The sequence below is a fragment of the Notamacropus eugenii genome, chromosome 1 (assembly GCF_028372415.1).
Source record: "Notamacropus eugenii isolate mMacEug1 chromosome 1, mMacEug1.pri_v2, whole genome shotgun sequence".
NCBI classification, from domain to species: Eukaryota; Metazoa; Chordata; class Mammalia; order Diprotodontia; family Macropodidae; genus Notamacropus; species Notamacropus eugenii.
This window is the reverse complement of record NC_092872.1, coordinates 232,549,645-232,577,499: the sequence shown is the minus strand read 5'-3', so window position 1 is coordinate 232,577,499 and position 27,855 is coordinate 232,549,645. Positions and strand designations below refer to the sequence as shown.

General features: G+C 41.4%; 1 protein-coding gene and 1 pseudogene across 9 annotated transcripts in view; both read right to left on the bottom strand.

The window, feature by feature from the left end:
* KCNMA1 (potassium calcium-activated channel subfamily M alpha 1) overlaps positions 1–27,855 on the bottom strand; it is a 904,559-nt gene that overhangs the window by 740,987 nt on the left and 135,717 nt on the right. The gene's annotated exons all lie outside the window — the stretch shown is intronic.
* Positions 1–27,855, bottom strand: part of LOC140529216 (actin-related protein 2/3 complex subunit 1A pseudogene) — a 29,469-nt pseudogene extending 1,614 nt beyond the window's left edge.

Genomic DNA, 27,855 nt, shown 5'->3' with positions numbered 1-27,855 from the left:
TCTGCTAAAGTCTCGGGGCAGGAAAGGTAAGATCAGGAGGTCAGATCTCTGGCTTTGTTTGCTCATTTCTGCACTTGGACATAACTGGAAGTAGAAGATTTCAAAGGGTTTAAAAAGGAACCCCCAAAAGGCCCACAATTTGTTCTAACCATTCTGAGAAGCTGCTGAGAGTCCTCTAGCAAATATGAACCCCTTCCATAAATCATACTCTTGACAGCCCCAGCTATCATATAAATTGACCTTCAGTTAGAATTTAATCTGACTCATCAATCTTATCTTTAGCTGCAAGCCAGGCAGGAGGGGAAAAGGAGAAATAAGCCACTTGGTTGTAATCCTGGTCATTCTTATCAGCAAATTGAATACATTTTTTTTAAAATCCCCAATCCTGAAAAGATACAATCTTGTCAAGAGGTCTAACAAAATTTTCATCCTTGTTTTAAACTTGCTTTTCCAGCATTCCTCTGACACAGCTCCCAAGGGCTGATGGCTTGTGTTGACTAGGTGATTCCCCTCTCCTATTTTTGCCCCTTGAACTCGGCACCTGTAATTTTGATAGCTGCATCTTCAGCATGAAAGGCCACCAAGTTCTCCAAGCAAGCACAAATGCGAGTGGCATGATGTTCCCTGAGATATGCTTAGTGGCACATGAGAATTTTTTTTCTTTTCTCACCTTTAACATAAAACAGGTGAGTGGATCAACTGCCCCAAAAGTATAGACAGATCCAGTTCATACATATTAGATGTCTAATGTTCCCTTAATGCAGTTAAAGGAGCACTGGCTCTAAATTCAACTTTTGCCTTGTGAACTTGAACAAATCCGCTCACCTCCTCATGCCTCAATTTCCTCATTTGTAAAATTTTGTAAAATGAAGGAATTAGACAAAAGCCCCTTGAGATCCCTTCCCACTCTGGATTCTCTAGCTCCCAAGACTTAGTAGTAGATCTTATTTGTTCAAGGCCAACTTTCTTTTAGGGTCCACCCTAGTGACTTTCAGGATTACATGATCCTGGATAAAGAGCTTGAAGAGAACTCAGAAAGTGTTCAGTCCAATCCTCTCATTTTATATGTAAAGAAACTAAATTCATCCCAAGGATGTTCTACAACTCTTACAAGGTCACACAGCTAGTAAGCATTAGGAGTAGGATACCTAAGGGGTAGTTAGGTAGTATACTGGATAGAGCACCAGATCTGGAAGGACCTGAGTTCAAATCCAACCTCAGACACTTACTAGTTGTGTGACCCTGTGACCAAATTGTCATTTGTTGTTGTTGTTGTTGTAGAAGAAGAAGAAGAAGAAGAAGAAGAAGAAGAAGAAGAAGAAGAAGAAGAAGAAGAAGGACGAGGAGGAGGAGAAAGAAGAAACCCAAAGTGCAAGTAATTTCCTCTGGCATCTTTGCAGATCACCCCTGCTCAAAGTAGTCCCTCCTTCCCGGAGTTATGTTGGTAAACATTTAACAATCAGCCCTCTGGGAAATTTTTTTTACCCACAACACACTTTTAAAATTAGTTTGCAATATCAAAATTTTCTCCATCTTTCTCTGAAGTCTAGACAATCAACAAAATAATAGCCTTTTTAAAATTTCTGAGGTATAAACACTCACACTGAAAATTTAACAATTAGCTTATGAGCCTGTTTGAACTGGCTGCAGGATACCCCTGCTTCTTCCTCCTATTTGCCTAAAGTACTTTCCCAGGATCAGCACTAGCATGTTATATTTCTGTGTGTGGGTACGTGAGAGAGAGAGAGACATAGAGAGAGAGAGACAGACAGAGACAGACAGACAGATACAGAGAGAGAGACACAGAGAGAGACACACACAGAGAGACACACAGAAACAGAGACAAAAAGAGAGACGCACAGAGACAGAGATAGAGAAAGAGACAGAGACAGAGAGATATTCCTCAGGAGAATGTAAGGTCTTTGAGGGCAGGGTCTGTTTTGTGTTGACCTCTATATCGCCAGTGCTTCTATAGTCCTGCACATAGTAGCCATTTAATAAACATTTGTTAAATGGAATTCTGTTGACTGTGTTGAGGAGCTTCCTGACTAACCTAGAAAGTGATCTTCAGCCCTAAATCCAAGGTCAGCTTGTTACAAACAAGGAAATGGCCTTGACTATCAAATGATAATATCCAGTGAGAGTCATCAGAGCAGCGCTCCTGACCAGGAGATGCCTCCCGCATGCACAGAGCTGTGTGCCACTAGCATCTCTCTGAGAAGACCTGTTCCTTCCCCTTGCATTCTTTCTCTTTCTCTTCCTTCTCTCCTTGAGTGAGATACAGTGCTGCTCCAAGGACCCTTGGTCACCTGCCTACAAGTCACTCACATTCTATGCCTAAAAATATGAATCCCTAATTCCCCATCTAAATGAGGTCCTTAATAACTTGTCTCAGTTGCTATAAATATACCTTTAAGGGCCAGTTAATAGAAATATTTTAATGAGGAATATACAGTGGAGTGATTGCATTCCCCCTTCCCAGTAATCACTTTAGTCTGCAGAGGATGACTCCTCCCCTTCCTCAGTCTTCCCAGCAGGCATAATTACTAGGGGGAGTCATCAACATTGGCCAAAGGTCAATAAGAATGGTCCACTTCGCTATCCCCATCTTTGCTAGTATACCCCAATGCTCAGATTGCTGCTGAGCTAAGGATTTCTGGCAGATATAGAATTTCAAGAGTTACGTGAATGAAGGGAAGGAAGAAAGGTGATGAGCATAGGGAGAAGGGACCTTCCAGACATAAAGCACAGGTCAAGAGAAGGCTGGGGGCTTGTCCCCAGATAAAGGGGAAAGTAGTTCAGATAGCAGATCAAAAGGAAACAGTCTGAGAATCCTTAGGTGTTCAACAAGGTCACTGAATGTGCTATGAAGCCTTCAAAGAGTTAGACAGACAGCTGAACTTCCCACTATTCATTCCCTAGAAATTCTCAGTTGCTTTGGGGCTTAGAATTCTAGAACCTTCCTCTTTACTGTTGGGATGTATTTGTACTGCAGGGCTTTTCTTGTGCAGAGAAGGGTCCTAGGAATTAGAGCTACTAGAGGCCATCCAGTCCAATCCCTTTTGTTTTACAGACAAATAAACTGAGGCCCCTAGAGATTAAATGACTTCCTCAATAATAGCAAATATTTATATTTTACTTTGTCTTACAAAGAATATGTTATTCCATTTGATCCTCAAAACAGCTCTACATAATGTGCTCTCATTATGTCCATTCTACAGATGAGCAAACTGAGGCTGAGAGACTAAGTGACTTGCCCAGCTAGTGTCTGAGGCAGAATTTGAACTCAGATCTTCCTGACTCCCAAGTCCAACACTCTATCCACTGCTGCCAAATCAGCTAAGGAGATCAAACCTCTAGGAAATTCTACTCTGACGTTTCCTTATGGCATAGCAGTAACCCTGAGATCTCAAGGATGATGCCAGCAAAGCATTAGCTCTGGCAGATCAAGTGCTTACTTAGCACAGTGCCTGGCACATAGTAGACATGATAGAAATGCTTGTTTCCTCTTTCCTTCCTTTCCTTCTTTCCCTTCTTTCCTTCCTCCTTTTTCCCCTTCCTTCCTTCCTTCTTTTCTCCCTTTTTCCTCCCTCCTTCCCTCCTTTTTTCTTTCTTTCCTTCTTTCCCTCCCTTTTTTCTTCCATTCTTTCCTTCCTTTCTTCTTTCCCTCCTCCCTTTTTCCTCCATCCTTTCTTTCCTCCTTCCATTCTATCCTTCCTTTCTTCTTTCCCTCCTCCCTTTTTTGCTTCCATCCTTTCTTTTCACCTTCCCTCTTTTCCTTCCTCTCTCCCCTGTTTTTTCTCTCTCTTCCTTCTTTCCTTTTTATTTCTCTCTTTGTACAATAACTGAAAGCAGTAGATTTCAAAGTTTTAAAAGAGGGGGAAATGTCCACAACTTATTCTAACCATTCTGAGAAGCTGCTGAAAGACTGTCAGTAGATATGGACCTCATCCATAAATTCCTTCTTTCTTTTCTTCTTTCCTTCATTTCTCCTTTCCTTCTTTTCTTCCAAACTAGGAAGATTTCAAGGACAGTCTCAGCAATAGATTGTGCCTACTATCCAGGGCCATCAGCCTATCTAATGATAAGCAGCTTCAGCCACAGCAAGCTGGCCACCAGATAATGGATTCTTTGTCTATGACTACTCAAGAAAGAAGTAAAAAATCCCCCAATGATCCTCAGTCCTCCCTTGCACCCCTTTGCTTCTATAGTAACCATGATGTCAAAGTGATAAGAAAAGCTATTAAGAAACATATAGTTTTTTAGACCATCTAGAAACATTATTATAATTTTTCATACCCTCTAAAGGGGATATACTTGTAATAACCAATAGTTGATACATTAGAGAATCAGTCTTAACCTGGGGTTTGTGGATAGATTTCAGGACTTCAGGAACTTGGATGGAGAAAAGATTGCATCTTTAATTTCACCAACCTCTAACTGAAACTGAGCACTACCTTCCATTATTTAAAATATGATTTTGAGAAGAGGTCCACAGGCTTCACTACACATTGCCAAAGGAGTCCATGATATAAAAAAAAGTTAAGAATCTCTAATCTAGAGAACTTGTGTCACATCCAAATCTGTGTCTTTCATATTAAATGAAACCAAAAACCATTTTTAAAAAAATTGAAACTAAATGGAAGGATAGTTTACAAGTTTTTCTCTGGGAAATCCATAAAATAACTGGTAGAATTGTTTTCAACATGTGCCCAAAGACAAAAAGAATCAAAATTTCATGGGATGACTAGTCAACTTCACCATGCAGGATCCATGATGAGTGTAGGCATAGGGAACACCCATGAAAACAGTTGAGCTCATGCACCAACATCTGCGGCAGAGGATAAAGAAGATGAGAAATCCTACAAAGAATTCAAAGTTCTTCCAAAAAAAAGTTGACAAATACTTTGATATTCAATGACTTCAGTGTGAAGGTGAACAAAGAGGAGTATGACTATCATGTATACATACATATATGTATGTATATATATATTAGAAAGGATAGCAAAGGACTAAGAAATGAAAGAAGCTGAAGGTTTGTCAATTATTCAGTAACTGGAGACCTCCATATCATAAATGTTTTCTAAAAGATGAAGGCCAGAAGGCACTCATATATGGAACACTGAAATAGGACAGAAATGAAAGTGATAATATCTTAACAAGCAGAAAAAGCTAGTCACAGATGTAAAAATCATTACAGAATCAGAATCACATCATTAACTAGTTAAAGCAAAGGTCAAAATCAATAGCAAATTAGAAGAGAGATGAGTACTGTTAGATACAACTGCTACAGCTCAAACCCAACCATTTAAACAAGAAGTTGACTCAAAAAATAAAATGCAGATAAAAATCAAGGCATGGATTCTGGTTATCATCATTATTTTAAATTTTAAGTGATATAAAACATCCAAAATGAGAAGACCAAATGAGCCTAGAAACTGTTTTTACCAGAAAACACTGGATCGCCCTGTCAAGAAGAGATATACGGCATTTAAAAGCATTGCTAGTTTAGAGTATGAACTCATTTGAAAAGCACTGTATGAGAGGAAGGTAGAAGATTATGAAAAATAGCACATAATATAATAGCAAAAAGCACTAGATGGGAAAATGAGCCTGTAGAAAGAACAGGATCTAGTTGGTCAGATAATACGAAAATCATGCATTTTGATGAAACTGGAATGAGGAGAACAAATAGATATGAAAGAGAATAGATCTGCCTGCTTTTCTATAACAATATAATCTCATAAGCAATGACAATGAAACCACTAGATCTGGAATTGAATATCTCAGTATCTAATAAAGAAATGGAAATGACATTTAAGAAGATAAAGTCAATAAAAGTAACTGAAACTGACCGAATAAATAGAGAAGAAATCTGCACTGAAAATGATAGAATTTCAAAGGCACTTAGGGATCAATTTTCAATGTGCCTCAAAGAGGGGGAAATGCCAAAGGAATCTCACATGTTACTATAGCAACAACAAAAAGATGACCAAGAAGGCAACTGGAACTACTAACCCTGCTGCCTACTTTCTAAATTCTTTAAAATGTTCATAAGAATAGTTTATGTATGTAGAGGGGACATCCTTGGTGATAATATCAGAAGAGACAGGCAGGCTTTTGCAGATGATTTTCTACAGCAAACAATGTCATCACAACTGCACAACTGAGAAATAGATAATACAAGATCCTGCTCTCTTTGCTGCCCCTTGACTATCCAAAAGTATTTGATTCGATGTCTATAGTAAAATCCAGCTAAGCATGGGCTCCTCCAACAAGACACCCTTCACAAATATGTTAAGAACATGCAAGATTCCTTTAAAAATTTAGTAATGGTTAGTTTTGTTCAGCAAGTTTCTGATTACCAGTATCAAACAGAATGTACAGTAAAGAGACATGCAATTGACTAGACACCATCATGAAGAATGTCTTGCACAGTATCCAGGAAAGAGGGACTCCCTATACAACAGTGCTCTGTGGTCATTTTTGGGTCTTGGATGCCTTTGGAAGTAGGCATGCCTGTGGTCCCCTTCTTTGAATATTTTTTAAATTTCTAACTGAAGGAATATTAAATTTCAGTTAAATGCTACTTATATAGTCTAATCTCCTCAGTTTACAAATGAAGTTGCAAAAGAAACTAGAGAAATGGTTTGCCCAAGGGCATCCTGAGAGTTAGGGGCAATCTCCCAACTCTCGGCCCAGTGCCCATTATTGGGCACAGTGTGTTCTCATTCTTTATAAATAATAAATATGTGAAATTGAGATGCTATTTTTCTCCCACCCAAGTTCATGGACCCTTTGGGAGCCATAAGCCCCAGGTTAAGAATATCTGCTGCAGGTGGTGAGGTAATCTCGATGTGTCCCTTTATGACATTTATAGTAACTGTATCAAACATGGTAGGGCTTTCCCAGTGAGGCTAACAGCAGCTCAAAGAGTTTGGCTTAGCTTTCTGCATGGAAAAAACAAGTGAATAAAGAATGCTTATGGTTCAGATGATGACATGAAGTTTGATCAACAACTCAATGAATTCATCATTTTGTCCATTAGTACATTTTTTTTTGTCCTTCAGTGTCTATCTTGCTCAGGACCTATAATAATAATAATAAATGACTAGGTGACATTACATCTCCCAGAGATTCCATATAGATGCAAGTCATGATTTCAGAAGAAACAACATTGGGGGGGACTTGAAGATTAATAGAAAGAAAAAGTGGGTAAAAGGAAGCTAGTTGATTATCAGTCATGGCTTGTATACAAAGAGTGCCATTACCAAAAGCACAGAAGGATAGAGAATACCATGAGCCAGTTAAGGAGCAAAGTCAAGGATGATGGACACGTTGCCTAAATGTTACACTGATACCCACAACGTATTAAAAGACAGAGGAAGGTCTGCAGTTTTTGGATGGATCTTTTGTGAAATGGTGGATAGATCTATTAATGGAATATTTCTAGAAAGACGATGGATCAGACTCATATGGAGTGAAAAGGCATGGATGGGTATGACCTGTACTGGTAGAGCACGTTCCCACACAGATATCCACATAGATTCACTGAAAGACCTAGCATTCATAGACTGGTAGGCAAGCTGAGACTAACTACCCATCTACCACCGCCACTATATAACTGATACTTGCTAGTTGCCATGCCATCAAGCTAGGATCAATTAAAAGTGTAATGTAATTAATGACATCATTAAAATTGCTGAGACCCACACGTAGAAAACTCTGATTATGTAGCCCACTAATGAAACAACTGGACACTATTTATCTGACCTATCCCCTCACTGTGTAAGCTAGGATTTCAAAGGACACTAGGGAAGTAAAAGGATTTGTCTGAAGTCAATGGGAGAATTAGTATCTGTCTCCTGACTCTCAGCACAGTACCCATTGGTTGGGTACAGTGCTTTCTTGTTCTTTACCAATATGAAGTTTCCATTAAATCAGCTGCTATATATTAAGTACCTTTCATGACTTTCACTATCTATGGCTAGCCACTTAACTCTTCTAGGTCATGGTTTTCCTATCTGTCAAAAATAAAAAGGTCAGATTAGATGACCTCTAAAGTCCCTTTTAGCTATGGGCAAGGTGCTGTCCTAGGTGCTGGTTGGATCATAAGCTCCTTAAAAGTAAGAATCTGTTCATTCTTTGTGTGTGGATTGCTACCTAAAAGAGTGAGATGTTCAACAAATGCTTGCTCATTGATTGTGGCATGAAAATATTAAGAATAGTAAGATAATTAGAAGAGGCCTAACCCCAAATTATGAAAGGCCTAGACAAGAGGGAGATGACCTTAGAGTCAGGATGACCTGTATGGAATTCCAGTGCCTCCACACATACTGGCTCCAAGACCCCAGAAGAGTCCTTTACTCTCTCAGTCTTCCAGTTGACTTTCTAAAATTATTAGCTGCAGAACAGCAGCACATACACATTGGTAGAAGCTTCTTCCCCAGAAGTTCCCTACACTATTCAAATCATAGTTCCAGACCCAAAAGAAAAAAAAGAAAGAAAGAAAGTGTTAGGGTTGTGTGGCTGCACAGACAATCAGGTCATGCCAATCACAAAGAATATTTGTATCAGGCTGGGGGATTTGTTCCCCCAAAATATCCCACTCTCATGTCCCTGACACACATAGACTGGTTTCTGCAGGGACTTTCAGAAGAAAAGCAAATCTATGTCAAGTACAATTTCTCACATGGCAATGCTTCAGAGGGTACCAGGGAGAAATGGAATTAGAAAGTCTAATTATTAGAAATCTCCTAATACATTGAAGGACTATTTATAATTAGCACATGTCAAAAGAGCAGCCCCCAAAGGAAGATATTATAAAGGAAAACAAAGATGGTTCCAAAGAGGGATGGCGGGACTTAGTTATTTTCCTGGGGGGTCTTATATCTAATTCACTCTCCTCCACCTTTGCTTCCCACCCACTCACTGCAGGTTATCGTGTCCCCATGCCCAGTCTCAGGTCCACTTTCCTGGAGGCAGGAATTTTTGGTCCAAGTCACAGATACCAGCTCTCCAGAATTGAATGGCGATGTTTCAGTAAGGTAGACTGGCTAAGGTTATTGTTTTCCTGACCACCTAGGCCTCTACCCTGACAATACAGTGGCCTACTAATCAGCTAGAGAGCTCTTCAGTGGAGCCTCTTAAGGCAAGCTGGCTTTGTTGAATAGCCAAGTAGGTCTTGCTATTATTCAATACGCAAACACAAACAACTCGAGGTCCTAAGCTAGTTGGCAACATTTGGCTTCCGCTGAAATATGCTGCAAATGAGGATTTAATGGGCACTCTCTTCCTGGGGAAGCAAATGCCTCCAGTGAACCAAAAATGTCATCATTCTCTCAGGTAAGTCTGCCTGTGCCTGAATCATGAGCCAAGGTGTTGATATTCTGATGCGCAGGGGCAGAACAAAACTGAAATATCTCCAGGGATTGACTGCTGCAGATACTTGGGAGAGGGGACTGAGGAAAAGCAGAATGAAGTAAATGGTAGGGGGAAAGGAAAGGGGAAACTTTTCTTGCCTATTACTTGAATCACTGAAAGTCACCAGATATTAATGATAGTTCAATCTGAATAATATGGCACCCGAAGAAGGGATCTGGTCTCCTCATCTTCCAAAGGCACTCCACTCATGTGGTGTGGCAAGAGCAATGGTTTTGAATTTAGAGAAATTGAATTCCAGACCAAACCCTGATACTTGAGTATGTTAATTCCTCATAGCCTCAGTTTTCTCATTTGTCAGATGAACGTGTGAAGAATAAATCTCCACACTTTTTTCCAACTCTAAATCTTATAGTCTATCAACTATACACATACAAACACACACACCTATCAATACTAATTATATGATCATATGATCATATATTATATGTTCAGCATCATAAACTTTTCTGAGCCTCAGTTACCTCATTTTTAAATATGCACTAGCACCCATGGATTATTCGAGCTCAAAGGGACCCTGGTATACAACTCATCCAACCTTTTATCTTATAGAGAAGGTAATTAAGGCTTAGGAAGGAGAATGGCTTGCCTAAAGTCACATAGATAGGATTATTACCACAACCAGGGATCCCAGCAGTTATCTAGTGGCACTTAGTGGGTACTTAATAAATGTTCATTGGTTTGATGGATTGATAATAGATTTAGAGCTCGAAAGGACCATCTGTTCCAATCACATCATTTTAGAGATGAGAAAACTGAGATCCAGAGCACACTGACTTGACGAAGGTCAGCCAGATGATAAGAGGAATTGTCATGTTGGTCCACATCTATTATATTGCTGCTAACAAAAGCCACAAAGGTTACCTATGCTCCTGATGACCTGGCTGTCCTTTTTGAAAAACAACAAGAACCATGCACATTCCAGCTTCTTCTCTTAATAGCCACTCTTGTTTCTGTCATTCAGGAATCTATCCAAACCCTTTTTGAATCAGTTTTGAACTCCAGCCAATAGCCTCTCTTGGGTAAACAAGTTCTTAAGATCACAGAATGTTCACAGTTGGAAGGCACCTACCCCAATGGCCACAGAGTACAAATAAGTCTTCTACGTAAAAAAAATCCTCTTCAAAATTCTTGGCATTTATTACCTGAAGTGTGAAGCAGTAATTTTCCTGTGCCCTAAAATTACTTTACTAAAAATCAGAGGGGTCAATCCATTTCAATATTTGGGATATGATGACAGAGCCTGTACTCACATGGTCTACTCCATTCATGATTTCATAAATTTCTACATGGCTGTGGTAAGTCCAATAAGAGGGAAGCTAAGGTTAACCTTTGCACTGTCTACGGAAGGTTTGCTCAGTAGGTGAACACTGAGTACAAGGCTGCAAGGAGAATGTTTGTTAATCTGAGGAACAGTGCACTTTAATGGCATCACGTGGTTTATTTACATTACAACATTACAACAGGTCCAGCAGGTAATAAACACTTTGTTTGCTGTTCCTTTGAATTATAATCACAGATCAAGCATAAAAAAGGACCTTACAGATCATCAGCTGTTAGCATGGAAAAAAAACTTACAGAGCCTCTCCTTCAACCCTTTCATCTTACAGGTGAAGAAACAGAGTCAGAGACAATAGATCAAAATATAGCCAGTATTCTTATAGCACCTACTATGTGCCAAGCACTGTGCTACATGCTTTTTACAAATCATTTGATGCTCACAACAAGCCTTATCCCCAATTTGCAGTTGAAAAAATTGTGTTAAACGGAGGCTAAGTGACTTACTCAAGGTCACACTTGTAATAAGCACTGCAGAATAGTCAGGGGACAGAAGTAAACCAACCCCTCTGGCCTCATCTTCTGCTGATTCTGCCAGCCAGAATATCAAAGCATACCTCCCTACCTCAATGACAGAATTGCTCTTCTAGATGCCAGGCCACTGGAAATCTGCCACCAAACAGTAGGACCCAGAGCACCTGTCCATCAGCGTATAACAATCCTGTCCCCACAGATCTGGGCTGGATCCAAACCAGAAACAGGAAGATCCATGATCTTTACCCAACTGCTTCTAAACCAATGCAGCATTGATACCAGAGGCTTATAGAGTCTCCTTTTGTGGAGTGGAGTGGACCTGAGCAAAGCCAATTCACCTGGTCTAAACTAACCGAAAACTTAAAAGTCAGAGAAGGAGAGAAGAAGAGAGAGAGGGAGAGGAGGAAAGAAGGAAGTGGGAAAGAGGGAAGGAGAGAGAAGAAGGTGGGGAGACAGGGGAGGGAAAAGAAGAGAGAAAAAAGGAAAATAAGGGGAAAGGAGAGGAAAAGGGAGAGGGAAGGGAGGAGGGGAAAAGGAGGAGAGGCAGAAAAGGAGGAGAGGGAAACAAGAGGGAGAAGGAGAGGGGAAGGAAAAAGGGGAGGAAAAGGAGAGGAAGAAGGAAGGAAACGATGGGGAGAAGGGGAGAGAGAGAAGGAGGGAAGGAAGAGGAAAGGGAGAGAAGGAAAGAGAGAGAAGGGGTGGAGAGATGGAGGGAGGGAGGAGGAGAAGAAGGGGAGGGAAAAAAGGAAAGTGACAGGGAATGGGAGAGAGGAAGGGAAGGGGAAGGAAAAGAAGGATAGGAAGAAGGGGAAGAGAAAGAGAGGGGGAAGGGAAATGAAGGAGAGAGAGGAGAGGGGGAGGAAAAAGGAGAGGAACAGGACAGGGAACGATTTACAGATGTTTTTTTTGTTGTTGAACTCTCTCAGAAAAATAATGTAGAACCTAAAGCATGAGCTTTGGGGTTGAGTGGGGAACCATGGAATACAGTAGGCCTCCCAAAGTGCCAGTTGTTCCAATAGGTTCCAATACCATGAACCAGACCGACCAGCTCATGTCCCAGCTCTCTCAGAGAACTCCTTTGACTCCAGCCCATTCTGACCTCTGGGTTCTCTGAACTACTATGCCTATTGTCCATGGCACACAATTAGCATTCTTGCATTTAATATCTCAATTCTGTGTGATTATTTAATCTGATATGGATTACTTATCCAAATTCATCTGCAAACTCATTTTGGGGAAGGCACACTATGTTCTTCTCTTTGTCTGATTTATTGACTGACCAATTGATTAACATCCCCAAGGTGCAACAGATAAGCCAAGAGCAAACCAGGTAGGATTGGTTTCTCCTAACTCCCATTCTCCCTGTAGCCAAACGAAAGCCCTCAATGATGGTAGAACCCATTAGAGGTAGAAAAGACTTTGGAGATGGTGTAGCCCAACCCCTCGTTTTATAGTGGAGAAAACTCAGGAAGGAGAATGGTTTCCCTGGGTCACATAGATAGTGTTAAGAGCAGAATTAAGATTACAGTATCTAGATGGAAGCTGGAAGGGACTTGAAAGGACATCTGGTCCAATCCCCTCATTTTAAAAATGAGGAAACTCAGAAGCAGAAAAAAGATCTGGCATAGTCAAGATCACACAGGTAATGAGAGTCCATATTCAAACTCAGGTTCTATGATTTCATATTCAGTGGTCTTTCTACTCGCAGGGTGGTTGTGAGAATCAAATAAGGTAAGAATTGTAAAGTGCTTAGCACAGTGCCTTGCACATAGTAAACACTATGTAAAGTGTTCACTGCCACCACCATCATCATCATCACCATCATCATTATCCTCCTCCTCCTCTTCCTCCTCCTCCTCATCATCATCATCGTTGCCCTACCCTGACTTTCCTGAATCTTGGATGCAGGACACCTAACCTCCAGTCCACTCCTCCTAAATGTGCTCCTTCTACTACAGCAGTATTTGTCATTCTGTGGGAGAAAAAAAATTCTCAGTCTTCTGAGAATGTTCCAGGGATGATTGCTTTTATGAACAAAGAGAGAGGAAGTACATCTGAGGAATAGGAGAGAGCAGGGAGGGACATGGAGAAAGACTTGTCCATCAGAAGATAACAGAGTCAAGTGGTTCAAGCCTAACCTTTTCCAATCACGGGTCAAGGATGGGTCCCCAAATGAAATGAGTTCAGTGTGGCTGGGGCAGCTCTCAATGACAGGTCTAGCAAGAAAGGATCCCAAGCCACAAGGTTAATGCAACCGCCCAGAGCCAACTTTGGCTAAAGTGCTGGGAAGATGACTCCAATCCCTCAATTTTATTTAATCAAAGCAAAGAATTCATTATGATCTGGTACAGATCATTCATCAGACATACTTAAATATTTGATAAACTAGAAGCTAAATTTTTTATAGTATAGCAAGTAGCAAGGACCATTGACAGCCTCTTCATCTCCCCCTCATCCCTCCTCCATTGCCACTTCTCTCATTTTGTCCAGGGAAGTGCTCTGGGGATCAGGACAAAGGCAGAGGCAGAGGGAGGCTAGGGCCCAGATCATTCAGGGAAACCAAGATATATCCAGATAGCTCTAAAGAGAAGCCCTGGACCTTGGCCTCAGTCATTGTGAAGATGTCTCCTTTGGGAGTCAAATGGTGAGATATTGCCGTTTCATCCAACTTGTAAAGTAGACATTTGAAAGGAGAGAGAGAGAGAGAGAGAGAGAGAGAGAGAGAGAGAGAGAGAGAGAGAGAGAGAGAGAGACTAAGAACTAGAGGGCACTGAGAAGTCACGAAGTCCAAACCACTTCATTTGGCAATTAGGGAAACTGAAGCCTGGGAGATAAAGTGACTTGACTGTGGTCATACAGGTAGTGGCAGAGCCAGGATGGGAACACAGGTCTGCTGCCTTCAAAGCTGGACCAATTCAAGCTAATCCAACAAACACATATTAAGCACCTACTTTGTTCCAAGAACCACACAGGGCAATGGAGATGCAAAGACAAAATTAAAAATAGTCCCTGCCCACGAGGAGCTTACTGGGGAGATACAACATGTGGAGAGATAAGAACAGACATGAATATTTGAAGGAAAAAACACCACCAACCAAGAGGATCGGGAAGTGTTAGCTGAGTCTAAATGAAAACTAAGGATTCTGAGGCAGTGATTAGAACAGAATACACTCCAGGCATTGGAAAGAGGCCTTTGGTCTCCTTCTTTAGCATTCTATTTTCCTTGTGGTCAAAAGTTCCTCTTTAGAGCTAGCTTTAATCCCTCATGCTTCTCATGGTGCCTAACACATAGTAAATACTTAATAAGTGCTTGTTGACTTGACTACAGTTAAAATTGACTCAACTCTCCAACTTCTTTGTCTTCTGTCTGTGTTCTTTCTCCCCCCCCCCCCCCGCCTCTCTCTCTTTCTCTGTTTATCTGCCTCTGCCTCTTGAAAACAGAAATCTTTTCCCAATTCTTAAATGGCTTCTTCCTTAAATTCCAAATGGCCAACAAGCTACTTACTCTACTTTCATTCTCCCAAATCACTCCCTGTTTCTCTTCCACCCCAAGGTCAGTCACATTTGAAATATTTACTGGCACATGATCAACATCCATCCAATGAACTTGTCTAAGTGAGGAGACTTTTTCATTCAGGCAGCCAGCAGAGATTTCCATTTTAACTTCTTCTTAATTGGATATACTATTAACAGGTTCACCAGAAATCTCTCTGCGACTCCTGTTTCTTTTCTCCTGTTCTCATCACCTCTTAAAGGGGGAGTCTGAGGTGTTTGGTAGAAAATAAAATAAATGGTACAGAAGAACAATCTCATTCTTCAATCTGCCAGTCTTCATCATTAGACTAATGAGGGAAGGTGGCCCTAACACAGACCCTCCTTCATCAGTGTAAGGTTTCTTTCAGCAGCCAGCGTGGATAACTCCATGGAGAAACATCACGGGTCCCTGAAAGCAAAATCCAACTCAGAATTTGACTGTCTTACTGGCTATTGATCAGGTCCTATCTCTGATTAATACACATACTTACTGGAAGCACTAGTATTTCAGGGAAGGATAAAGTCAGATAAATTCTATTTGTCTTCAGCTGCTTTGGGTGATGAATTTGGTGTCTATAGGATATTGTCATGGGGAGAAAGTAGCACAGTTTTGGTTTTCCATTTGTCTGCAAATTCGGTTGAATTATAAGCAGAGGGAATCTACACTGAACTCACCCAATTGGTAGAGTTCATGCTCATGGCTTCCCTTGTTAGATAAGTCATGGCTTTTCCTTGTAGGAGTTCCCCAAGACTGGAGGTAGTCTAGTAGAGTTTGGAAAATCTTGTCAGTTGGGTGGCTAAAATAACCAACTTCTCAGATCTCTTCCAATTTTGGGATTCCATGATTCTCTGCCCCAAAATAAATCAATCAACAAACATTTATTAAGTACCTACTATATACCAGGCAGTAAGCTAAAGGCTAAACAACCAGGAAATAAAATGAGAAGCCATTATTCACTTGGTGTTAATGAATGACTAATCAGAGATTTGTAATAATAACATATGTAGAGCCCCCTAGTGGTGCTGCCCTTGGGACAAGCTCAGGTCACATTCTGATCAAGCACTGGAATTTCCCACACCTTGGAGCATGATCAAGTGTCTACAAAATCCAGGAGCTGGAAGAGAATATTTGCCCAGGGCTCCAAAGTGGAGGAAGTCATATGCTTGACTGGAATGTGGACCGAACATGTTCTAAGAGAGTATAACTGAGGGTAAGGGAGCAAGAAGAGACAAACAGACAGAGATAGAGAAATAGACGCAGAAAGTGACAGAAAGAGACAATAGATAAGTATATATGAAGAGATATATAAATAGATGATAGAAAGAGATAGACAGACAGACAGACAGACAGACAGACAGATAGATACATAGATAGATTGATCTATGATTCCACTGGTATAAGTAATTCCTACATAAGGAACTCTCTCAACCAATGCAGCTCAAGACCTTCTCTACAACTGATAAGAGTATTACCTGGGATACTACTAGGTTTAGTGGCTTTTCCAGAGTCATCCAGCTAGTATGAATTAGAAGCACAACTTGAACACAGGTCTTTCTGATCCCAAGGCCAGGTCACTGTCCACTGTTCTTTAAGTGCTTTGCAAACTTCATATCTACAAACTATTCAGAATGACCCTGTAGAGATAATTATTCCCATTTTGCAGATAAAGAAACTGAATATCAGAGAAGGTAACTGACCTCTGGAAGGTCACATGACTAGTGCCAGAGACAGGATTTGGACCCAAGTCATCTTGACTCCAAGTTCAGCATTCTTTCTACGACATCATCTTGCCTCTTGGGAGGTCATGCTGGTGCCTTCTGTCTGAGGTGATCCCCAGTGGAACCCATCCATATCTGCCTTGCATGTGCTTAGTTGCATGTCATCTCCCACATTATCCTGAGCTCCTTGAAAGCAGGAGCTGCTTTTGTCTTTCTTTCTATCCCCATCACTTAGCACAGGGCCTGGCATATAGTAGGAATTCAATAAATGTTCACTTGTTACTTGATTTATTGACTCAAAGTCAACTTCATAACACACATTGAGAGTCATATGACAAACTCCAACTCCTTTTAACCTGCCATCAACATAAAATCTAGCCAGAGTCAGCTGGGCGGGATCTAAGGAAAGGGAAGAGAATTGGGGAGAAGTATCTCCTGTGGTTGAGACTTCAGTCCTAGAACAGAAAGAGAAGTCCCACCTTACCATTCCACATGCCCCAACTTTCTAGGAGGGGACAGAATTCTGAGCCACCCCAACCCTGGAAGGGAAATCTCTTTATTTCTTCATATTTCCTTCTTCCCACTTTAGACCCTGCCAGATATCTTATCCTTGATCCATTGTGTGTCACCTCCTATCATCAGCATCTGGTGGCCAATAAGCCAAGAAGCCAAGCCTTTGAGGTAAGGTAGAGCAAAGAATAGAACAGATCCTTGATGGAAGCTGCCTCCCCAGTTCAGAATGTCCCACTCTGGTACCCTGTTCTAAAAAAACGGCCAATGCACCCTGAATCAAGATGGTTAAACACCATCTGCATCAGTTAAACACTGATTTAGTGATGTTTGGAGCTAATTTACATTAAAACTGATTTCCGTTCATCATCTGGACCTCTTCAGGCAGGAAATCATTCAAACATCCGTACTCCCCACCAAGTGTTGTAATTAAAAATCCCTTCCAGGGGACATCTTGCACTTTATTTTTTCCAACTTTAGGATTTAGGATGATAAGTAAAATGATTCTAGTGGTTGGAGGCGGGGAGAAACGTAACTGGGACTCAGAAGAGCAGTGTTCAAGTTTCCATTCTAATAAGATTAATAACATTTGGAGAGCATTTATCATTTTGTACCAGGCACTGTGCCAAATGCTTTACAATTATTATCTCATTTGAGCCCCACAGCAAACCTGGGAGGTAAGGGCTGTTATTATCCCCATTTTACAGACTAGGAATCTAAGGCAGACAAAGTTTGAGTGATTGGCTCAGCATCACACAGCCTATGAGTATATGAGATCAGATTTAAATTCAGGACTTCCTAACTGCAGGTCCTATCGACTCCAAACTCTATCCACTGCACCACCTAGCAGCCCCTAGCTCTGCCATCAGCTAACCATGTAATCACACACAAGTAGCCCCAGCACTCTGGGCCTAATGTCCTCCTGAAAGATATAGATGGTCTCTGAGGTCCCTTCCAAATCTCAAATGCCAAGATTCTGTCATTTCCCTTTCTTTCCCTAATCAATAAGCCCCTAGAGGGCAAGGGATGAGTGGTTTCCAATCTCTCAGAGTAGGGGCATTTAGCAATTTTGACTAACAACAATGATTTTTAGACAAAATTCTCAGAATCATTAGCAGGGGGTAGGGAGTAGGGAGGTTATTTCAACAGATGTGACAGGAAATGCTGTCTTGAAAAGTAGAAAGATATAATTCCAGGCAACCACATATAGTAGAAAGGTTGGAATCAGAAGACTCAGAGCCTCCATCTTGAAGAAAGATCCAGGCCAGTCAGCCTTCATTCCTCTCCAACCCTGATTCTGGCTCTTGACTTTGCCATCATATCTCAGCATCCTTCTCACCCTGGAACATTCCCTCAATCCCGGTACCTTCTCACACTGGAATGTTCTCTCCACCCCAGTTTCCTTTCTCTCATTGGTGAGTGCTTCCTAGAATTTCCAATTTAAGGAGAGGCCCAGGACAGTCATTCTTCCTTCCTCCCTCTCCTGGCTTTTCTCCAGACTCTCCAGACTTCACCCCCATGCTCCCACCACATACCTCCTCCCAACTTTTCAAGCTCCATTTTACGCGCTACTGTCCCCTATTAGAATGTAGACTCACTCTTTGAAAGCAGTCACCTTTTTTCTTTCTGCTTGTATTTAGAACCCAGCACTTAGCACAATGCCTGGCACAAAGTAAGCATTTAATAAATGCTTGTTGACCTGTTGACTTGACTTTATTCATATGTCATTGTGTGACCTGAGGTAAATGAGAGTTGTCTAGGTTTCAGTTTTTATTCAGTTCAAGCAACACTTATCAAGCAGCCCCTACCTACAGAACAGATCAAACAGTCCCAGTCCAGTAAAGGCAATCAGATAAGTAAACACAAGGTAATTGAAAGAGGGAGACAACACTAACCTGGGAGGGTTAGGGAGGGACTATACTCTAAGTATTGGGAATAGCTTGTACAAATGGAAGAGATGTCAAAGAAATACCACACCTGGGTATGTTTAGTCTAGTTTAATTAGAGGATGCTTACTCATACCTAAGTCAGTCAACAAGCATTTATTAAGTGCTTACCATGTTCCATATATCATGTTGTAAAAAATGGGGAAGCAGAGCAGAAACTAGGGTGGGACCATGGGGCCTTTCTCCCAGGGAGCTAAAATTTAAAGGCATTTAACTCCTTCTGTGGCATAAGTTTTTTCTCAGTAGCCTCCCTACTGGCCTTCAGACAAGCAAATCCATTATGGAACAAGGTGTCTAGGTACACATATACACATACACACTTTTAACTCCTCCAAGAGTCATAATTTCCAGCTGTGATTCAGTGGAGGAAGGAGAAAAAAGTTAGATTATATAATCTCTAAAGGTCTTTCCTAGCTTGAAAATTCTATAATTTTTAAAATATTTATTGAGCAGGAGTTCAATATTCAATGCTGTATTAGTCATCCCAGAAAGGGATAAAGTATAAAGTTGCAGTCTTTGTTTTCAAGGACTTTGGGAGACAGATACATACATATAATATACAATTAAATAAATAAACAATGTTAAATAAAATGCAAGATAAAAATATAACTGTGAAAATGATGAAAAAATTTAGTGTCATAAGAGGTTAGAGGAGATCAAAGCCATTGTTCTGTAATATTTTTATTGTTTTGTGTTTTTACAAAGGTGTCAGGACTTGAGTTGGACCCTACAGAATAAGTCTGGGTTATTTTTTACAATAAAAAATAGAGCAGCTAGGTGGCACAGTGGATAGAGGGCCAGCCCAAGAGCCAGGAAGACCTGAGTTCAGATCTGACCTCAGATAATTACTGTGTGTGACCCTGGGTAAGTCACTTAGCCCTGTTTGTCTCAGTTTCTTCATCTGTAAAATGAACTGAAGAAGGAAATGGCAAACCATTCTAGTATCTTTGCTATGAAAACTCCAAATGGGATCTCAAAGGGTCAGACAGGACTAATCAACAAAACAAGGACATATTTTACAATTACTTAAAAGACAATGGCTTCTTTATTCTTTCCACACTTCATGACCCACTATCAGGAATTTGCTCACCAACCAACTACTGGCTAAAAAGAAAAAAAATTTAAAAACCTAGCTCTGTTCACATATAGGAGGGACGATGAGGAATTCACTGAGGAGGGAAATGAGGACAATTAGGCTGAGTCAGCCTGCCCAGAGCTGGAAAAGTCAGAAAGAGAAATCAACCCTGCCCTGGGGCAGAGCTGTAGGTTTTCTCCTACCAGAATGTCACTTTCAAGCGGTCCCAGCCAGAGAGGAACACTCGCAGCAATGGCAGGCGAAGCCTGTGAATCCCTAGAAAGAAGCAAGGAACATCTCTTTTGGGTGGGCCACAGCTCTTTCCTTCAGGGCACGATAGTGAAGTATCTGGGTTCTGTCAGCCCAGAGCCATTTCCCAGGATTCATCACTTTTCCAACTCAGCAGCAATTCCTAACTACTTTTTACAAAAGCCACAAGAGATATGGAGGTTTTCTATAGTAGAAACTGTATCTGCCTTGGAGATAGAAGGCCACTGTTAGAATCCCTAGCCCCTCAATAGCTGAATATCCTTACACACTGTCCCCTCAGCTCTTGAGGCTTAAGTATCCTCTTCTGTAAAACAGGTTCATACTACCTGGACTCCCCATCACACCAGGATGTTTGACTAAAGCATTTCATGAATTATGAGGCTCTGTATAAACATGAGCTACCATTATAGTTGGTATCTAAAGGGAGAGTTGAGGACATACAGTAGAAACAGACCTTTCGGTGTTTAGTCTGCACCCTAGGCCAGCCTTACAAGTAACCTGCTTCCTAAATGACTAATCAATCAACAGTCATGTGCTGGGTTCTAACTGTGCCAGGCATCATTCTGGGTACTGGAAAGTCAAATACAAAATAAGACTGTTGCAGCCCTCTAAGGGCTGATATTCTCCTGAGGGTGGAAAGTAGTCAAAGAACTGGTAGTATCCAGAAAAGTAGAGGCATACTATACGTATGATCCTAATAATCTTGTCTCTGCCCTCTCCACTCTACCCAGCTGCAAAATGATCTTCCTAGACCCAAATCTTACCATAGCACTTTCCTAGTCAAAATTTATCAGTGGTTCTCTATTGCCTCTAGTATAAACACCATACAAATTCCTCAGCCAGGCATTTTATATCCTCTAAAATGTAATTCTAACATATCTTTCCAGGCTTCTTTCCTAGTAACTCCCTTCATGGGCTTTCTATTCCAACCAAACTGGCCCACTAGCTGTTGCTTGAACTTGGCATGCCATCTCCATCAGAATGCTCTCACACAAGCTATCAGCTGTGCCTGGGATACCCTCCCTCTTCAGCTCTGCCTCTCAGAATCCTTGGCTTCCTTTGATACTCAGCTTAGATCTTGACTCTTCTGGGAAGTCTTTCTGGATTGCCCCAAATTAAGCTATTCATATGGCCACTACCCAGACCAGGACAGGCTGAACTGTAACAACTGAACCCTTGAAAAAATAAAAAGAAAGAAAATCCTTCCCTTCATCCTCCATGCAACCTGTCCTTTCAGATAAGAAAATGAGGTTAAAGAGTAGCTAGATGGTCTATGATATAAGTACAACCTTCACATCAATGGAGTCTGGAGAAAGACAAAGTGACCTAATGGAAAAATCACTGAGTTTGCCTGGGCATCAGCTTTCTCAATTAGGATTGGACTATGTCTCCAATATGAGGGTCAAGAGAATGGGCAAATTCCCAGGATATCACATAGTTGCTGTTTTTATTAAATAAACTTATTAATTTTACATGCATTTATGACTGGCTCTTCCTACTATCCCCCAAATTGAATGGAAGGAAGGAAGGAAGGAAGGAAGGAAGGAAGGAAGGAAGGAAGGAAGGAAGGAAGGAAGGAAGGAAAGGACTGTTCATAGTCCAGAAAAACAAATTTGTACATTGGTCACATTTGAAAATGTATGTCCTCCTCTGCATTTTAAATTGTGACTGGCCTTGCCATTCTATCTTGAAAAATATAAAAAGCATAGGGTATCCCACAGATAACCTCTTGTCCTGAGGGAGTTCCATCCTAGGCATAACAACTAATGTGTGCTAGAATCTTCCAAGTCTCTGAGGCTATAGACCTAGTACTTTTCCAAACATTCCCTATTGCCCAAATACTCCCCCACCCCTTGGCAGATGGCTCCTCTAGCCCTATAATCTAGATAACTCTACAGTCACACCATTTCCCTGTCTTTTCCCCCATGTGGGCCAGGAGATACCCTTCCTTCTATCTGGCTCAGCAAACACCATGTGCCCTGTTTCCCAATGTGCAAAGTCAACATTTGTCCAGTTATCTTCCCTTTATCCCTCATCCATGAAGCAAATGAGTTACCATGGGGATTTGTCACAAGAAGGTAAATGTTCCAGATAGGAAATGGAATGTTCTGAGGGCAATCAAAGCATATCCATCATCCAGTTTCCCACCTCTCCCTGAGAGCCCTGTTCTGCAAGGATAAGTAAGGGTGATGATACTTTGCCCAGTCAACTGCCTACAAGGACCAAAATGGTTTCAACAGTTTTCCTCTAGATAAAGATAGATAGATAGATAGATAGATAGATAGATAGATAGATAGATAGATAGACAGACAGACAGACAGACAGACAGACAGACAATTAGATGGAGATAAATACAGATAGAGAGATAAACAAATAGACAGATGGATAGACAGATGGACAAGTAGATGGATAGACAGAGAGAGACAGACAGACAAGTAGATAGATAGGAAGGAAGGAAGGATGAAAAGGAAAGAAAAGTAAATTTTAAATGGTTGGGATACTCTGTTGTTTCCCTTAGGGACCTTGGAATTAGACCTGTGGAGGGAGGCTGAGGGAGTGGTGATTGATAACACATACACATCCCTTAAGTAATAACTTCCATGATCATTAGCAGCTCCATATGCCTTTCTTGCCAACTAGCCTGGAACTTGATGAAAGGGACCATGGTGTGGAGGTGAGGAGGAGGGGATAAGGGAAAGGAAGGGCAGGCCGGGATATGTAGGTTCCATGGGTGGTGTCACATTTTAACCCCAAGTGTTGACAGCCTCTACTTCAAGCCTCTTCTGAACAAAAAGAACCAGTATTCTGCTACACAGAGGGCAAAGGGATCTGTCAGCAGAGCCAGCCTGTGGCAGCTATCCTAGGTCCCACTGTCCATCTGTCCAGAGCCTATGTGCTGACAAGAGAACTATGTGGGTCACTCTTTCTGGCCCCCCATGGTCTCCTCCTTCCCAGGAGGAGCCTGCATGTTTCCATGCCAAGCAATCTGAGATGCCAAGAGGGCTTTCAACAATACGTGGGGGACAAGGGGCCACGCAGGGACACAAGTTCAACACCCAAGGCAAAGCCTTTGCCCTGGCGGCTGGGAGAATGCCACTTCCCAGCTGAGGTTCCCTGTAACTTCAGTCCTCTCTTCCCTGAAAGGTCCAGGTGGTTATGCTGGGGGAACCATGGGGGAGGGGCAGCTGCAGAGTCAGTCTGGAAAGGACACTGTGCTCCTAACCCTAGTGGGAATGAGCTGCCCACACTTGTTCCCAGCATGGCCAGGGATACAGTCCCCTTGATGACACTTCACTTGAACTATTTTCCAATTATGAAGAGAGGGCTCGGCCTCCTATCAGCTTACAGGAGAGGGGGAGCTTTTCTGCCTACTCATTCTCACTCAACCATCCCAAGCACCCTGGCTTAGTCCAGAGAGGCATCCTGTCATTTTTTTTAGCCTGTCCAGAGTCAGAATCATGTTGAATATAGAGTCCATTCTAGACTGTACGCATTAAGAGAAGACAAAGTATATTCCTCAAGTGCTAAGATATACACACAATACACCCATACCCACATATGCAAGTATCTCTCCCACTTAAGCATACTCATGAATGCAAAAAACCTAGATTTGCAAAACAGGTTTTAGAGAGGAGTCTTAACTTCCTGGGGTGTCCTGGATCCCCTTGGCATTGTGATAGTCTGTGGACCCCTGCTCAGAATCATTTTAAATGCATAAAATATATAGGATTAGAAAGGAAATTGATTATATTGAAATACAGTTATCAGACTATTAAAAAGAAACAACTTTGCAGATCCTAGTTTAAGAACTCCTTAAGAGGTAAGAATTTCTTAATTTTTGTTGTTCAGCTGTTTTAGTCGTGTCTGACTCTCCATGACCCCATTTGGGGTTTTCTTGGCAAAGATCCTAGAGTGGTTTGCCATTTTTCTCCCCAGCATATTTTATAGGTGAGAAACTAAGGCAAACAAAGGTTTACATGACTTGCCCGGGATCACAGAGCTAGTATCTGAGGCCATATTTGAACTCAGGAAGATGAATCTTCCTGATTCCAAATTGGCACTCTATCCACTGCACTACCCAGAGGCTCCTAAATTTTAGGAGGCATTTATTTGCAACAAAGTTGGGTGAGTTGGAGGAGCAGAAGAAAGGGAGAAGAATTGATGACCAAGATGGTTTTATGGGATTTATTTCTATATCCATGAACCTATAAATCTAAAAGTCTAAGGTCAACCAAACAGTCATGAATGGATGGAATTTATTCATCTTCTCCATTTTACAGATGGAGAAATTGAGACCCAGAAAGATGACACAAAATGTAAGTAGCAAAGCTGAGATTTGAACTCAGGTCCATTGCCTCTAACTACCACTTTCCTTCTTAGTCACCATGCTCAGAATCAAAGGAAACACTAGCTTGTTGCCTTTGAAGTTGATTTGTTCTACCTTCAACTTTCACCTAGTGTTCTTAGGTTTTGGGTTTTGGGTTTGTTTTGTTTTATTTTCAAGGCACCACCCGGGCACCAAGGTTTCTTTCTGTGTTGATGCCTTGACATTTAAAGTAGTTCTGAACTTGATGTTCTGTTTGTTTCTAGAAGCAGCGTGCCTTCAAGGTGGAGATTGGCTTGAGAGACCACAGGGCGATGCTGGAGATGCAGCCTGGAATTGAGGAGAAACGTGTTCTCTTTCCTTCTCTGCCCTGACTTATTGTGTCACCTTGAGCTGGGCTCTTTCACTGCTCCGCGCCCCAATTTCCCTGTTTGTACAACAGTGTGCCTCGTCCCCTCCTCCTTTCCTCCCCTCAAATCCTTTATGCTATTATTAAATGACACACTAAGTAAAAGAGGTCAGTGCTACAATGAATTCTCCCTACCTACCCAAGGTTCTTCAAGGGGCCGGGCAGATCGCTCAATGTGGGACAGAGGTTCCTATTTACAGAGCATTAGAGGGAAGAGGGACATCCCACAGGCAGCCCTGTAAATACTACATGGGTATGCTCGGAGTAGAGAATGACATCCTGGAGAGACAGTAGAGGGGAAAAAAATGTTTTAAATGTAGGACTCACCCAAGGGGAAAATGGATTTTAAAAATTGATTGCAAAACACACACACACACACACACACACACACACACACACACACACACACACACACACACACACACACACACACACACACACACACCAAGTCAGAGAATCTAATTTTAGTAGTCATCTTGCCCCAGCAAAGTACTTCGCAACCAGTTATTTTCAGAAATGCTATTAGCCACAGGGTTATTTTTAAAGCCCAGAGTGTGACAGCCGTCTCTGACACAAACAGCAGCTGAAAGGCAGTAAATCCACAACCCCGGATGTTCCTTGGGTACAAAACTCCATTCAGGATGAGCTCCTCAGGTTCTTCTAATGCTTGGCCCAGTTAAATGCAGCGACCCCAGCCCATTTGTGCTGCCCCACCCCACCCCTCCAAAGGCTACTCTCATGTCCCCTGAGCACGGGAGCCCTTTTAACCTTGCTTCACACCCAAGTCCTTGCAACAGCAACTAAAGCACTGGGTTTCCCAGAAGCCAAGAGATCAGGTGACCTGAATTTCAAGAACACAACAATCTTCAATGGTTCCCAATACCTACAAAATAAATTCCAGATTCTTTACCCATTATTCAAATATCCTCTGCAATCAGATTTTTCTAGCTATCTCCTGTGTCTTTCACCATCTTCCTGCTCTGATGTCTTATCGTGGCATCAAAGTCACTCAGAGTTCTGGAAGGCAATCCCAGTAAAACAAGTACCAACCAGCCCTGTCAAACTGGAAAGTTTCAGAGTATGAGCCTAACGATTGGTCTTGTGTATATAGTCCAACAACAAACCTGAGTTCAGAGGCTCACCACCAGAAGGCTGGCATGGACAAGAAAGCATGATGTAAAAGGGCAGAAGTTTGGGCATCTACATTGGACACCCATTGGGTACATGTAAAAATTTCTCATGTAGACATTACCATGTTTAGCATCACGGCAAGTAGTCAAAAAAGTATCTATTGACGGGAAGACTTGTATGACTCAAGTAGAACCAGAAGCATGCTCTATGTAATGACTACAGTCATGTACGTAAGCAAACACAACTCTAAAATGCAGCCAAACTCAAGTTAATTCTTTTTCCCCCTGTATTTTTTCTATTTTCCCAGCAGACAATTTACATAAAATCCCCCTTTAATTTAATGTGACAGCTTCCCACAATAAACTATTTAAAGGGCAGATGTGTCAAAAATAGCATGAAGTAATCAATCAAAAAGACATCCCTGCTGATTTTTTTAAGCCATACATTTGCCAATTATGTAAAAAAAAAAAGTCTGCGAGAGGTATTTTCTGTGTTGACTCTTGCTAGTGTCTTTCCTGTCTTCATACAAATACTGGAGTTAACATTCTGTCAAGTCTTTATCATGCTAGAGAACGGAAATACTGCTCCACTTGCTTCCTAGTCCCTGAATAGCAGACTAAAGTCTTGAAATAGCCTATTGTCTTTGCTCCATCAAAGTGTTGCAAAATTTGTGGCAATCTTGCTTGTCTGTTTCATAATACATTTTTGTGTAGCATTCTAGAGCACGGTTGTGGTTCTTAGTTATGTCTCTCTTGTCCATGTTCCATGGCAGAGATGTGGCTTTGGATGTTCTGCTTTGGAAGATCTAATTTGGAGGCAGAGGATCCATGATCCTTATAATCAACCATCATGGAGCAGTAGTCATGGTCAACAGCTATTGTTATTTTTCAGAGATAAACCATCCTCTCAGAGGTGGGAGGAACCCTATTTTCAGCTGTGAACCCATCATGTTTCTAGAGACATCAGCCAGTACTATCATGATTCCCACTGGCAGAGAAACTTTCCCATGGACCCAACTACTACTTCCAATACCACCAAATTCTGACATCAGTTGACCAAAAGTCATCTTGGTGCTGGCTTTTCCTCAACTCCTGTAATATAAACAGAAAAATCTCTGCTTTTAATGTCACAAGATCCAGCACACAACAAAGCACTGTTGGGGTGCCAGTCCAAACTAAGAACCATAGAATGAATTGCTTTTTTCATGTGTTTGCTCAAGACTAGGCATTTTCAAACTTAATGTAGCAAATGGAAATCAGTTGAACTCCACTACCCACAGCAAATATATTCTCTAAGGGCGACCATTTCACAAAAGTGACTGAACTATTAATCCTCAGGATCACCGGGCCTAGTTTCTAGATGCCATCTTTCAACAGAAAGATATAGACATAGGCAGAATGGTCTACACAACAAGTTACAATTTGATACTTGTGATGTGTCCATTGTGGTCCCTTAATCCATAGGCTTTCACTGATTGGTTCTCATTCTTCTTATAGATGTGGACTTTATAATTATTAGAGCTAAAAGCAATCTGAATATGGTCTCTGTTCCAAACATGGAAGGTGATTGACTCTAATAAAAATCGATGTAAGGATATTATTCTTAGTGTTTTCAAAAGGGAAAAAGCTGGGATGCAGAGGGTGCTGACAGGCCCCAGAGGGGAAGATTCATGGACTCTGGTCAG